The following is a 15,426-nucleotide window of genomic DNA, read 5'->3' on the forward strand; positions in this document are numbered from 1 at the left end:
CAATGGGATCTGTTCGGCATTGTTTAGCTCTATCATAAGACGAACCCATTCAGCCAGGGTATTTCCCATTTCCTGCTCCCCAAACAGAGCAGAAAAACTGAACCCCCAACGTAGATGTGAAACCACCCTAAACGCAATCCCAAGTCTGAGTCTGTCTGTCCCTTCCACCTGCACCTTACTTTCCTACATTGATATGATCAGCTTCACATAACTTGTCATATTTACCACAGTACTTATATAGACTTTAGTATCTAAATATGTGACTCTTCAGCGTTTGTGTAAATCCATGCTTGATGGTGAGACCTTAGTAGTCTTTAAAGCTTCTTCTCTGTCACCATTTTTGCAGTTAGGCATTCAAAAGTAATACCAACTGAGAACTTCACGTTTTTTCTGTCTACCTGCTACCATGATGGTTTTTCCGTTCATAAAATAACCAGAATATACCACTGAATGTGAGTATATTACTCTCCAACTCGGGTGCCTACCAACTTCACAGGAGCCCCACAGCAGGACTCCACTTAAATGCCATCTCTGTTTGGGTGAGGAGGGAAATCTCTGTTTTCCCATGCCCATATCTCTCAAGAAGACCCTACCACCCCTTCTACCAACTACAAGTGAAGAGGTCACACGACATTCCTCAATGCAACAAGTTGCAACTACTAGCTTGTGAAAATGTCCCATATATCTAAACGGGGTTTGCATCAATCCATGTATGAGAATCAATGCCATTCAGATATAGAGGATGTATTTTGAGTTGCAGAAATGTCTACAACAAATATACCGTGTGTGAACATACTCTTGGGTTTCAGACATTAATGTTGAGCACAAAAGCATTTGCAGGATTATTTATGGGCTCCGGAGCAGAAGGCATTGCCAGCACACAAGTGCAGTTCACATTACAAGAAAAAAAAGACTTGACAGATGACCTCCAAAGTGAGAAATACCATGTGACACCACAGCGCATTGTTATAGCAATGAGTCCACGGAAGAAAAACACTCTGATCTTTACTGTTACCCATGGGGCGTCAGATTTTGTCCCCACCGCTCCTATCAATTTCAGTCAATGATATCAAATGAATGAAAGAAAGAAATACATTTCAAGTTCAGTTTTCATTCATGCTAAGTTTAAAGGCTAGAAGAGCTAGAAGTGTTAAATCTATATTTAGCCAACTGATGTCATTGAGATGCCAGGCTTTGTAGAGTGCTCGAAACCCCTGGTTTGCCTCCATACTGGTTACGATGCATGGAAAGGAGTAAGAAGGTCATTTACACTTGTAGCACAGTAGGAGCAATCCATTCCAACTGCCTGGTTGATTTCCATCAGTAAGGCACAGGTAAGAACTATTACTTAACCATTACTTATACAGATTATGGTTCAGAGACTACTCATCTCATCTCCACAGCTTAGGAGGATCTTTTAGTGACTTTTTAGTACTCTGACCTGATAACGGAGAAGTTGGTATTACTTGGTCGTAGCTATAAGTAAAAACATACTTCAAGGTCATTGAAACACATTTCAAATCTATTTTAACCCTCTGAGACCAAACTTTCCCAACGATCGTTCTGGAACAGAAACGTCCTAATCAGAAACATCCTGCAATCATTTGCAGACACTTGTATAATTGGCATCTCTAGGATTTGCCCCTAATGGGCTTCTGCCTCGGTTAAAAACAAATATGTCTTAATCTTGGTGACTTTGCATAGCGGGCAGACCTCCGCAATTTTGATGCTTTATAGAAGTTGTTAAGAACTCGGCCAGTTATGTTGCTAAGCAACTACTTTTGTTACTTGCTCTAAATAGGAATACCAGATTCTATTTATGAAATGCTAAAAGTCACGTGATTAAGTAAAGTAGCAAAATACTTTGGTTTCGGCTGACTGCAAATAAGATGTTTATTCCAGGGCTAGAATTAATACATTAACCCCTTAACTGCCTAATCTATGTTTGCTAATTTCTGGAACCCGCTTGTTTTTGCACCGATTACAAGGGCATGGAGATATGAGAGCGTCACACGCAAACACACACACACTGTATGGAACAACAATCTTGGGACATCATGATGCATAATTTCACTATGATCGACTCCCACAGTTTTGCTTTGTATTTTTATCACTGTACTGGATGGATTCAGCTGTTATTTTCCAGAGGCTGCACAAATGTAATGCGTGAGTCATGTTGGTTAGAACTGAAATACAAAAGCATCTTCTCGCAATGTGCAGAAGCCTTGTAACACATAATATGATGTAACAACTAAAATATCAGCTTAAAGGGGATGTCCGGTTACAGGATAACCCCTTTTCAATAGGACCCCCTGTGTGAAAATAACAAACGGAGATATACTTACCCCTCTGTGGCTGCTGGGATCCAGCGCTGCAGTCCGCTGACATCCCAGGGTTTGTTGTGACGATTGATTTCTGAGCCCTATCATTGGCTGCAGCAGCCCGGGATATACCATAAGCAGGCTGCAGCAGCCTGTAAACATGATGCCAGAGTAGAGATCTAGAGTGGCGGTGGCGCCGGTTACAGCGGAGAGAGGGGAGTATATGCCGGTTAGTTATGTTACTACATGGGGCACAGGGTTTTACCACTTAAAACAACTCTGATGACACTTTAATACAGTAGCAGCATCAAGGACTTCCAATGATCTCTTCAACCCCTTAGCTATCAGCTGTTTTTCGGGTGCCCGTTTTCTTTTTTTTATCCTCATCTATTAATGACCATAAGTCTTTAATCTTCCATTGACATCACCATGTTTTTTTGTAGAAGGAACATTTTTAAGGGCACTGTTTAATGTACCCTATAACGTATCGGAAAATGGGTAAAAAGTTTTAATTGTGGTGAAATGGAAAAAAACGCATTTGTGCCATCATTTTTGGGGGGTTGTTCTTATGGCTTTAAAGGTTCAGTAAAAATAACATGTCGATTTTATTCTATGGGTCAGTGTAATTGGGATGATACCGTGTTTCCATATTTTTTATATTTTACTATTTTTAAAAATGAAAAAGCCATATTCTGAGATCTACAACTTTACTTTTTCATCGATGGGGCTGTGTAATGGCTTCTTTTTTCTTACGGAGTGAGCTGTAGTTTATATTGCTATCATTTTGGGGTATATATGACTATATAATCCCTTTTTTTATTCACGTTTTTGGGGGAAACAAGGTCACCAAAACAATGCTAATTCTGTTGCATTTCTAATGGAGTTCAGCATGCAAGACAAATAATGCAATATTTAAGTAATTTGGGCGTTTATTGATACAGCGATACCATTATGCTTTTCCTATTGTTTACATTTTTATGAGAAAAATGAAAAACGGCGGTTCTTTGAACTATTAATATACTTTTTTATGTTTAAAAATTTGATGTAGCTTATTTTTTCTTTTAATTTACTCCTATAGGGGACTTGAACTTGCGATCACATGATCATTTATATAATACACTGCAATAATTCAATATTGCAGTATATTGTGCTGTTAATGTTAGCCTAATAAGCCTTGTCACAGGCATGGCTCAAAGCGACCCTCCATTTTCCAACAAACCACACAACTTCCCTGACTACATGATGCACATTGTGATTTGGTAGTGCATCAGTAGTCTAAGACAATACATGCTTTTCTGATTCGCCAGTGATGCTCATGTGAGTTATCTTCTTTTTTGGGTGTTTCTACGTCTTTGATACATTGCTGTTGTATACCTTAGGAAAATCTCCCAATGCGTACACCAACATAAAAAAAATGGGCTTCAGGCATCAAGCGCAGTGATTTTTGGGGAAAGGCCTGAAACATAAGCCCTTCCCTGAAAATCATGCCTAGCTTGCATAAAAATAAAAAATATATATACTCACCTTTCTGCCATTGTCGGGGCTCAGTGCGTCTATCTGTTTGGTCCCCATCACTGCTCTGAAGCTCTTTGGCTGAGCCAATCAGACGCAGCCCTTTCAGGAGGCGGGGATTTTAAATTCCTGCCTGCTGAAAGAGCTTCAGTATAGTGCAGTGATGGCGAACCTTTTAGAGACTGAGTGCCCAAACTGCAACCCAAAACCCACTTATTTATCGCAAAGTGCCAACACGTCAGGGGGCGGGGCTTATCACGACATATGATTTTGCCCCCATCGTTCTAGAAAGGACAGGGCCGCTTCAAAATAGACAGCGTGCAGATTTTGACTGCTTTTTGGATGCGGAAATACTGCAGAATGTCCTCAGTGGAAATTTCTGTGGAAAATTCTGCAGCATTTCCGCATCCAAAAAGTAGTCAAAATCTGCACATTGTCTATTTTTAAACAGCCTTTCCCATTTCTGCCACATGTAAACATCCCCCTGCAGTAATATTGACCCCCCGCCCACCGACCCTAGCGATAATTGTGACCCTTCCCCACCAGCGGCCCCAGCGATAATAGTGACACCCCACAGCGATAATACAGACCTAACCCCCCCTTCCTCCCCGAGACCCACATACTTACCCCCTCCTCCTCCTGGAAGCTCTGCTCCTCTTCTGCTCGGCGATGATCCCGGCACACACTGTGATGTCAGTGTGACGTCGGATGCCTCATCCCCCTGCTCTCGTGGAACCTAAGAGGAGATGTGGGGGAGGGTGCGAGGAGGATCCCGGCTGCACACTGACGTCACAGTGTGCGCTGGGATCAGCACGACTTGCAGCGCAGTAAGTAAATATCGGCAAGAGAGCCGCGGCCCCTGCCAGTATTCACTAGTGGAGAGTGGCGATGGCGGCACGTGCCAGCAGGGAGGGCCCTGCGTGCCGCCTCTGGCACCGTAGGTTCGCCACCACTGGTATAGTGCCTGGCAAATAAGTGGCTAGACACGTCGGAGCCCCGACAGCGGCAGAGAGGTGAGTATATATATTTTTATTTTTTTTACCCAAGCTAGCGATGATTTTCAGGGAAGGGCTTATATTTAAAGCCCTTCCTCAAAAAATCATTGCAGTGGTTGCCGGCATCCCATTGCTTTCACAGTGTTTATTGATAAGGGGATTCGCCGTGGGGAATATTTACACGCAGCACGGATCTTCCCAGCGCCCAGATGTCCTATCTTTTGCAGGTGCACGAATTTGCACGCCTGTAAAAGACAGACATGTGAACTCATCATCGGAAACCAATGGACGCGTTGTTATGTGTGCACATACGCGCGCACAAATATACGCTTGTGTGAACGAGGCCTAACACGGTACCATACTTTTTTCATTAAACCTGGAGTAAACGTAGCTAAAGGGCAAAAACACATGGCCGTGTTTTTCTCCCCTTATGTGTCCATAATAATCAGGGCTGTATAACGGGACAAAACAAAACCACTGATTTTAATGGATTTCACTGGTTTCGTTTTCATTAGCTCTTTTCTTGGCCATTAAGACTACGTGCAGGAAAGATCGGGCAGCACCTATCTTCTCCTGTTTTTTTTTTTCAAACTCCTCTACTCTGGTGCAGAGTTTCAATGGCCCAAGAAAAGGAAGAAATTTCACTTGTGCATGTGCAACTACGCTCTATACCGGCAAGCGTAGTTGCGAATAAGCCCGTTTGTTTTCACCCTAACATGGACATAAACCACATAGGCATATTTAACATTATAGCGTACCTAACGTTTCACATGACTTTTCTGAATAAGATGCTATGTGTGTAAGGCTGCCAACCTAAATTTTTCATTTTTCTAGACAGCTTATGCAAAATTCATGGCGAGTTAACATTTTTTATGGACACAAGATATTTCTAAGTCATACCTGTCTATATGTCAGATACTGATGTGATCTCATTAGCAGTATTTACTTTGAGCTGTAAAATCATGATAATTACAGTCATAATAATCGACTCAAGTACCACCCACCACAAAAAATTCACAGATGCATCTAATTTTTATGGACAGCAGAAAAAAGTACCTTATTCTTACAGACTGACCAGGAATTTCTGGATGGTTGGCAACCCTTAATGTGTATACATGAGAAGCAGCATTATTTTAGGTCATTATATGACTTGGATTCTGTATTTTTCGCTCTGAAGGTATACCTTTGATTCTCAATCCTCTCAGGACTGGTGGGAGGAGCCTGCCTGCTGCGCTTTGTGTGCTGTGTCCTATAGACTGTACACAGGGAACCGCTGATCTCTAAGTGTCTGTAACACACACAGAAATAAAATCATCATTTACGATAATGTACAAGAAAGTGATCAGTGGAGGGGTGATTTTGGTAGCTAATACACAGTAAACAGTGACTTACTATTTGCTGCAAGGAGTGTCTGTGTGAGTCTCTCCTCCCCCTCTCTTCTGCTCTGCTCTCTACATATTCCAGTGAGCACTGATGACTTATCCCACTCCCCCACCTGTTTTCTAAGGTTGTTGCATCTCCAGTCAATTACAGGCAGTCAGTGATAACAGGCAGTTGACATCAAGTTAGAAGGAAGAGAGACCATAGTGGCCAACACTTTATATAAAACTTTATTGCATTCATAGTATTAGAGCATTAGTTGCAGATAAACCAACCCATTAGTGAATTAAATATATATAAAATGAACTCATTTAGAAGTGAATAGCAGCAACATATCTTCTTAAAGTTGGGAATGGGCCATGTCTTCCATAACAGGGAAATTAGTCGTTTTGGGAGAGAAATATTGCCCCTTTCAGCTAGGATTCCAGCTGCTCAACAGATCTGGGTCGTCTTTGATGGATTTTTTGTTTCATAACACACCAAATGTTTTCTATGCATTGGTGAAAAGTCTAGACTGCAGGGCAGTGGGTTTAACCCCCGGACTCTTCTTCTGCGGAGTCATGCTGTTGTGGTGGATGAAGTATGTGGTTTAGCATTGTCTTGCTGAAATATGCAAGGCCTTCCCTGAAAGAGACGTTGTCTGGATGGGAGCATATGGTGTACTAAAACCTCTATATACTGCTCAGCATTGATAGTGCCTATCAAGATGTGTAAGCTGCCCATGCCATAAGCACTAATGCAACCCTCTATCATCCCACTGTGGTCCCTCTTTTCTGGAGTCCGCAGTCTGTGGTTTCCAAAATGAAATTCAAATTTTAATTCATCTGACCTCAAAACAGTTTTCTATTTTACCTTAGTCCACTTTTGCCTCAGAGAAGATGTGGGCATTTCTGGATTATGTTGATATATGGCTTCTTCTTTGCATGATACAGCTTTAAATTGTATTTGTGGATTGTATGATATTGATAAACTGTGTTCATTGAATGGCTATGATTGGCTGACGCCGCCTAAGTTAGCCAATCACATCATTAGCTTTTTGGAGGTGGGGATTTCAAGCCCCGCATCTAGAAAGCAATGCTCTATCGGCGACGAGGAGGGAGCGACAGCCTGCAGCAGCGCCGCAGAACGCTGTGGGAGATTAGTACTGCTTTTTTTTTTTTAAACACTGTATACCCGGTGTCTAAGACGACCCCCGACTGCAGAGCAGATTTTTTGGGGTTAAAGGTCGCCTTTTACACCAGAATATATGGTAACTGAAATGGAAAATGTCTCACGCTCACCTTCTGATATGTGTTCTACGTTCTATTGTGAATAAAATATGGTTATATGGGATTTCCAAATTATTGCATTAATTTTTTCTAAACATTTATTTACATTTTACACAGCGTTCCAGCTTTTTTGGAATAGGGGTTGTGTGTGTGCATGTATAATAGCATAATATGTATACAGAGCTGGTATCAAGCTGCATGTAGGTACCAAATAGAATGACAACGTCTACCAGGTAATCAAACACAGTTATCAGCCATGTTGGTGGTACATCTGGACATGTCAGTAAAAAGGAAAAAAAAACATTGTAGCAAGATATAATATCTAATGGAGGATGACATCCGGCAGTAACATACACCGTATCGGTACGAACAGACTGTATTTAGGTTTTCCCATAACATTATGTTATTAATTCATGAGATGACTACTGAGAACTGAAGGATGGGGGCTTTCTATTTAGAGGCAACATTTATCCTTGCTGTCAATAGAATAAATTGAATAAACATAAAGGGGTTGTTAGAGGATCCGTAAAGATTTAGCCCCCAAAAGATACATTTTAGGAAGCTTGGGGCACACATGACCCATAACTTCTAGTAGATTACTTAGATAACTTGACTCCAAAATCTTATAGGATAAGCCCCATCTCCTAAAATCTTGTCAGCTCAACTTAAATAATTTTGGGTAGTTAGGAATATAAAGACTGTCTAAAGAATTGGACAGATTAATTTCTAAATGAGGGATATAGTAGGTCAATCTGTGCAAACCAAAGTTTATATCTATAAGCTTCTGAACATGCCAAAGTATGTTATAGAAAAAAAATTCTGACCTGATATAGTTGAAAATTGCTCCATGTTTTGACACACAAAGGGTCAGTCTTTTCCAGACTACAGGAACTAAGTTTCAAGATACTATCATGGTGGTACAGAACCATGAAGCAGCTACACAAAATGTTTCCCCAGTCCTCGCGCTCATGTTGGAGGTGCCCCGATGAAAGTGGTAGTATATCCCACATATGGTAGGAATGCCCTCCGGTGGCTACACTGTGGGCAGATGTAACAAACCTATATAACAGTTTGTGTGGTGGGGATGTACGGCTCACCTTTAAGACAGCAGTGCTGTACATGTTCCCGGGGTCCATCTCAAAGACTAAGAAGGGTCTCTTGCGCTTCTTTGTCAAGGCGGTCAGACAATTCATCCCAAGGTTTTGGCGGTCCACTTCTCACCCAGGATCCATTGGGTGGAGGCAGTCAACATGCTGGTGAGGTACGAGGAAATGAGGGCGGATGAGGACATGGCTATTGAGGGGTTTATGCAGTTTGGCAGCCCTGGTTAGACTTCAGATCAACTACTGGTGTCTTGGAGTGGGTGATCCGAGGGTCAGTCCTACCATAGGTTCATCGTCCGTCCTCTTCTACTCAGGTATCTGGGGAGTGTGTGACTTTGGCGCTTGTCGGCGTTATGGGGTAAACCCTCCGCTCGTAACAGCTTAGACCATGGAGGCTCCAACATACTCGGACACAAGACCTTCTTCAAGGCATCTCAAAGACCCATCCCTCACCCCTATTTAACCTTCCCTTTTTCTCCCCCATGACTCCCCCTTCTTTATTTCTCCTTTATTCCTCTTTGTTACAATTAGATCTGTCTTTCTTTTTTTCTTCTCTTTTTTTTGACGAGTTAGATTTATATTTAAGCGAAAAATATTGGATATAGACTACCTAGATGTAAGTCCACTTATTTTGCTATTAAACCTTGAGAATGCTATTGTTTCACGGCATGCATGTCTGTTTTTGTTGTAGAACGGAATGGATTGCTCCATATACTATGAATGTTCTGTCCTAATAAAAAGTTTTTGAACAAAAAATGGTCCAGAGTGTACAGACGGTTAGGTGGTGACGTCAAGGACTTGCTCAATTCAACTAAGAGATCGTTGACCAAAAGGTTTATTTTATAGGTATTAGAATCGATTGTGACTAGAGATGAGCGAGCACCAAAATGCTCGGGTGCTCGTTATTCGGGACGAACTTTTCGCGATGCTCGAGGGTTCGTTTCGAGTAACGAATCCCATTGAAGTCAATGGGCGACCCGAGCATTTTTGTATATCGCCGATGCTCGCTAAGGTTTCCATTTGTGAAAATCTGGGCAATTCAAGAAAGTGATGGGAATGACACAGCAACGGATAGGGCAGGCGAGGGGCTACATGTTGGGCTGCATCTCAAGTTCCCAGGTCCCACTATTAAGCCACAATAGCGGCAAGAGCGCCCCCCCTCCCAACAATTTTTACTTCTGAAAAGCCCTCATTAGCAATGCATACCTTAGCTAAGCACCACACTACCTCCAACAAAGCACAATCACTGCCTGCATGACACTCCGCTGCCACTTCTCCTGGGTTACATGCTGCCCCCCCCCCGCACGACCCAGTGTCCCTGCGCAGCCTTCAGCTGCCCTCATGCCACACCACCCTCATGTGGTCTGCCATGAGGAGGAACCGCAGGCACACGCTGCAGAGGGTTGGCACGGCTAGGCAGCGACCCTCTTTAAAAGGGGCGGGGCGATAGTCCACAATGCGGTACAGAAGCAATGAGACATATAATCCTGTGCCACCGCCATCAGGAGCTGCACATGTGGGCATAGCAATGGGGAACCTATGTGCCACACACTATTCATTCTGTCAAGGTGTCTGCATGCCCCAGTCAGACCGGGGTTTTTTATAAATAGGCACAGGCATGTACAACTCCGCAATGGGAATTCCGTGTGCACCCACAGCATGGGTGGCTCCCTGGAACCCACCGGCTGTACATAAATGTATCCCATTGCAGTGCCCTGGACAGCAGAGCTAACGTCAGATTAAATGCAGCTGGGCTTCGGCCCACATTGCATGCCCCAACCTGACTGGGGTTTTTAATTCATAGACACAGGCAGGTACAACTCCCTATTGTGAAGTCCCTGTGGACCGACAGCATGGGTGGGTGCCAGGAAGCCACCGGCGGTACATAAATATATCCCATTGCATTGCCCATCACAGCTGAGATAATGTCATGTTTAATGCAGGTGGGCTTCGGCCCACACTGCATGCCCCAGTCAGACTGGGGTTCTTTATAAGTAGACACAAGCAGGTACAACTCCCTATTGTGAAGTCCGTGTGGACCGACAGCATGGGAGGGTCCCAGGAAGCCACAGGCGGTACATAAATAAATCCCATTGCATTGCCCAGCACAGCTGAGGTAATGTCATGTTTAATGCAGGTGGGCTTCGGCCCACACTGCATGCCCCAGTCAGACTGGGGTTGTTTAGAAGTGGACACATGCAGTTACAACTCCGTGTGGACCGACAGCATGGGTGGCTCCCTGGAATCCACCGACGGTACATAAATATATCCCATTGCAGTGCCCAGCACAGCTGAGGTAATGTTATGTTTAATGCAGGTGGAGTTCGGCCCACACTGCATGCCCCAGTCAGACTGGGGTTCTTTAGAAGTGGACACATGCAGTTACAACTCCGTTTGGACCGACAGCATGGGTGGGTGCCAGGAAGCCACCGGCGGTACATAAATATATCCCATTGCAGTGCCCATCACAGCTGATGTAACGTCAGCTTTAATGCAGTTGGGCAAAAAATTTATTGGATTACACTGTAGGCGAGGGCCCCAAAAAATTGGTGTACCAACAGTACTAATGTACGTCAGAAAAATTGCCCATGCCCAACCAAGAGGGCAGGTGAAACCCATTAATCGCTTTGGTTAATGTGGCTTAATTTGAAACTAGGCCTGGAGGCAGCCCAGTTAAAGTAATAATTGGTTCAGGTGCAAGTTTCAACGCTTTAATGAGCATTGAAACGTATAAAAATTGTTTACAAAAATTATATGACTGAGCCTTGTGGGCCTAAGAAAAATTGCTTGTTCGGCGTGATTACATGAGGTTTCAGGAGGAGGAGCAGGAGGATGAATATTATACACAGATTGATGAAGCTAAAAGGTCCACGTTTTTGATGGTGATAAAGAACAATGCTTCCATCCGCGGGTGCAGCCTACGTATTGTTTATATATCACTGCTGTCCGCTGGTGGAGAAGAGAAGTCTGGGGAAATCCAGGCTTTCTTCATCTTGATGAGTGTAAGCCTGTCGGCACTGTCGGTTGACAGGCGGGTACGCTTATCTGTGATGATTCCCCCAGCCGCACTAAACACCCTCTCCGACAAGACGCTAGCCGCAGGATAAGCAAGCACCTCCAGGGCATACAGCGCGAGTTCAGGCCACGTGTCCAGCTTCGACACCCAGTAGTTGTAGGGGGCAGAGGCGTCACGGAGGACGGTCGTGCGATCGGCTACGTACTCCCTCACCATCCTTTTACAGTGCTCCCACCGACGCAGCCTTGACTGGGGAGCGGTGACACAGTCTTGCTGGGGAGCCAGAAAGCTGTCAAAGGCCTTAGAGAGTGTTCCCCTGCCTGTGCTGTACATGCTGCCTGATCTCCGCGCCTCCCCTGCTAGCTGGCCCTCGGAACGGCGCATTTGACCACTAGCGCTGTCGGATGGGAATTTTACCATCAGTTTGTCCGCCAGGGTCCTGTGGTATAGCATCACTCTCGAACCCCTTTCCTCTTCGGGTATGAGAGTGGAAAGGTTCTCCTTATACCGTGGGTCAAGCAGTGTGTACAACCAGTAATCCGTAGTGGCCAGAATGCGTGTAACGCGAGGGTCACGAGAAAGGCATCCTAACATGAAGTCAGCCATGTGTGCCAGGGTACCTGTACGCAACACATGGCTGTCCTCACTAGGAAGATCACTTTCAGGATCCTCCTCCTCCTCCTCCTCAGGCCATACACGCTGAAAGGATGACAGGCAAGCAGCAGTGGGCCCTCAGCAGTGGGCCAAGCTGTCTCTTCCTCCTCCTCCTCATCCTCCTCATGCTCCTCCTCCTCCTCCTCAACGCGCTGAGATATAGACAGGAGGGTGCTCTGACTATCCAGCGACATACTGTCTTCCCCCGCCTCTGTTTCCGAGCGCAAAGCGTCTGCCTTTATGCTTTGCAGGGAACTTCTCAAGAGGCATAGCAGAGGAATGGTGATGCTAATGATTGCAGCATCGCCGCTCACCATCTGGGTAGACTCCTCAAAGTTTCCAAGTACCTGGCAGATGTCTGCCAACCAGGCCCACTCTTCTGTAAAGAATTGAGGAGGCTGACTCCCACTACGCCGCCCATGTTGAAGTTGGTATTCCACTATAGCTCTACGCTGCTCATAGAGCCTGGCCAACATGTGGAGCGTAGAGTTCCACCGTGTGGGCACGTCGCACAGCAGTCGGTGCACTGGCAGATGAAACCGATGTTGTAGGGTGCGCAGGGTGGCAGCGTCCGTGTGGGACTTGCGGAAATGTGCGCAGAGCCGGCGCACCTTTCCGAGCAGGTCTGACAAGCGTGGGTAGCTTTTTAGAAAGCGCTGAACCACCAAATTAAAGACGTGGGCCAGGCATGGCACGTGCGTGAGGCTGCCGAGCTGCAGAGCCGCCACCAGGTTACGGCCATTGTCACAAACGACCATGCCCGGTTGGAGGCACAGCGGCGCAAGGCAGCGGTCGGTCTGCTCTGTCAGACCCTGCAGCAGTTCGTGGGCCGTGTGCCTCTTCTCTCCTAAGCTGAGTAGTTTCAGCACGGTCTGCTGACGCTTGCCCACCGCTGTGCTGCCGTGCCGCGCGACACCGACTGCTGGCGACGTGCTGCTGTTGACACATCTTGATTGTGAGACAGAGGTTGCGTAGGAGGAGGAGGGTGGTTTAGTGGAGGAAGCATACACCGCCGCAGATACCACCACCGAGCTGGGGCCCGCAATTCTGGGGGTGGGTAGGACGTGAGCGGTCCCAGGCTCTGACTTTGTCCCAGCCTCCACTAAATTCACCCAATGTGCCGTCAGGGAGATATAGTGGCCCTGCCCGCCTGTGCTTGTCCACGTGTCCGTTGTTAAGTGGACCTTGGCAGTAACCGCGTTGGTGAGGGCGCGTACAATGTTGCGGGAGACGTGGTCGTGCAGGGCTGGGACGGCACATCGGAAAAAGTAGTGGCGACTGGGAACTGAGTAGCGCGGGGCCGCCGCCGCCATCATACCTTTGAAAGCCTCCGTTTCCACAACCCTTTACGGCAGCTGATAAATTTTGCTATGTGCACGTTTAACGCTTGAGCGTGCGGGTGCGTGGCGGCGTACTTGCGCTTGCGCTCCAACACTTGCGCTAGCGACGGCTGGACGGTGCGCTGAGAGACATTGGTGGATGGGGCCGAGGTCTGTGGAGTTGAGGGTGTGGGTGCAGGCCAGGAGACGGTAGTGCCTGTGTCCTGAGAGGGGGGTTGGATCTCAGTGGCAGGTTGGGGCACAGGGGGAGAGGCAGCGGTACAAACCGGAGGCGGTGAACGGCCTTCGTCCCACCTTGTGGGGTGCTTGGCCATCATATGTCTGCGCATGCTGGTGGTGGTGAGGCTGGTGGTGGTGGCTCCACGGCTGATCTTGGCGCGACAAAGGTTGCACACCACTGTTCGTTGGTCGTCTGCACTCTCAGTGAAAAACTGCCAGACCTTTGAGCACCTCGGCCTCTGCAGGGTGGCATGGCGCGAGGGGGCGCTTTGGGAAACAGTTGGTGGATTATTCGGTCTGGCCCTGCCTCTACCCCTGGCCACCGCGCTGCCTCTTCCAACCTGCCCTGCTGCTGCACTTGCCTCCCCCTCTGAAGACCTGTCCTCAGTAGGCGTAGCAAACCAGGTGGGGTCAGTCACCTCATCGTCCTGCTGCTCTTCCTCCGAATCCTCTGTGCGCTCCTCCCTCGGACTTACTCCAATTACTACTACCTGAGTGATAGACAACTGTGTCTCATCGTCATCGTCCTCCTCACCCACTGAAAGCTCTTGAGACAGTTGTCGGAAGTCCCCAGCCTCATCCCCCGGACCCCGAGAACTTTCCAAAGGTAGGGCATCGGTCACGACAAACTCCTCCAGTGGGAGAGGATTCGGAACCATTGCTCCCCATTCTGGGCAGGGGCCCGAGAATAGTTCCTGGGAGTCTGCCTGCTCCTCTGAATGTGTCATTGTAATGGAGTGAGGAGGCTGGGAGGAAGGAGGAGCAGCAGCCAGAGGATTCAGAGTTGCAGCAGTGGACGGCGCAGAACTCTGGGTGGTCGATAGATTGCTGGATGCACTTTCTGCCATCCACGACAGGACCTGCTCACGCTGCTCATTTTCTAATAAAGGTCTACCGCGTGGACCCATTAATTGTGAGATGAATGTGGGGACGCCAGAAACGTGCCTTTCTCCTAATCCCGCAGCAGTCGGCTGTGATACACCTGGATCAGGAGCTCGGCTTGTGCCCACACCCTGACTTGGGCCTCCGCGTCCTCACCCGCGTCCACGTCCCCTAGGCCTACCCCTACCCCTCAGCATGCTGTATTACCAGTAGTGCAGAAACAGAACGCTGTAATTAAATGTGCCGCTTATTGGCCTGTGGTTGGAGGCTGACTTCGCTTACGAAACGCACAGAAGAGGCAGGAAAGAATTTTGCGCAAGCCTGCTGTAACACTTAGCTGGTTGCATATGAATTAGGACAACTACCCCCAGCAGAGACGCAGTACAGTCAGGACGGTCACAGGCAGCCCAAATATATTTTTTTTCCCAAATTTTTTTGGAAAAGCCCACTGCCTATATAGACTGGATATGTCTTTCACTGTCCCTGCCTCACCACCACTACTGGCCGTGGACTATGTAAAATTACTGCAGACTGTTTCACTCTGGACAGGATGACAGCGGTGATGTAAGAGGCAACGCAGAGGCAGGAAAGAATTTTGCGCAAGCCTGCTGTAACACTTAGCTGGCTGCGTATGAATTAGGACAACTACCCCCAGCAGAGACGCAGTACAGTCAGGACGGTCACAGGCAGCCCAAATAGATTTTTTTTCCTAAATTTTTTTGGAAAAGCCCAATGC

The 15,426-nt window shown here is 46.6% G+C and overlaps 1 protein-coding gene across 3 annotated transcripts in view; it reads left to right on the top strand.

Moving 5' to 3' along the window:
- The first annotated feature begins 1,185 nt into the window (after nucleotides 1-1,185).
- The window catches only part of MYOZ2 (myozenin 2), a 122,422-nt gene continuing 108,181 nt past the window's right edge, over nucleotides 1,186-15,426 (top strand). Inside the window, exon 1 of one of the 3 annotated variants that reach the window (XM_066573888.1) lies at nucleotides 1,186-1,334. The gene's annotated coding sequence lies outside the window, so the exon portion shown is untranslated. Of the gene's footprint in view, nucleotides 1,335-2,526; nucleotides 2,551-15,426 lie in introns of those variants that run through there. The other 2 variants (XM_066573890.1, XM_066573889.1) reach the window with 2 other exon arrangements.

The sequence above is a fragment of the Eleutherodactylus coqui genome, chromosome 7 (genome assembly GCF_035609145.1).
Source record: "Eleutherodactylus coqui strain aEleCoq1 chromosome 7, aEleCoq1.hap1, whole genome shotgun sequence".
In the NCBI taxonomy this organism is placed as follows: domain Eukaryota; kingdom Metazoa; phylum Chordata; class Amphibia; order Anura; family Eleutherodactylidae; genus Eleutherodactylus; species Eleutherodactylus coqui.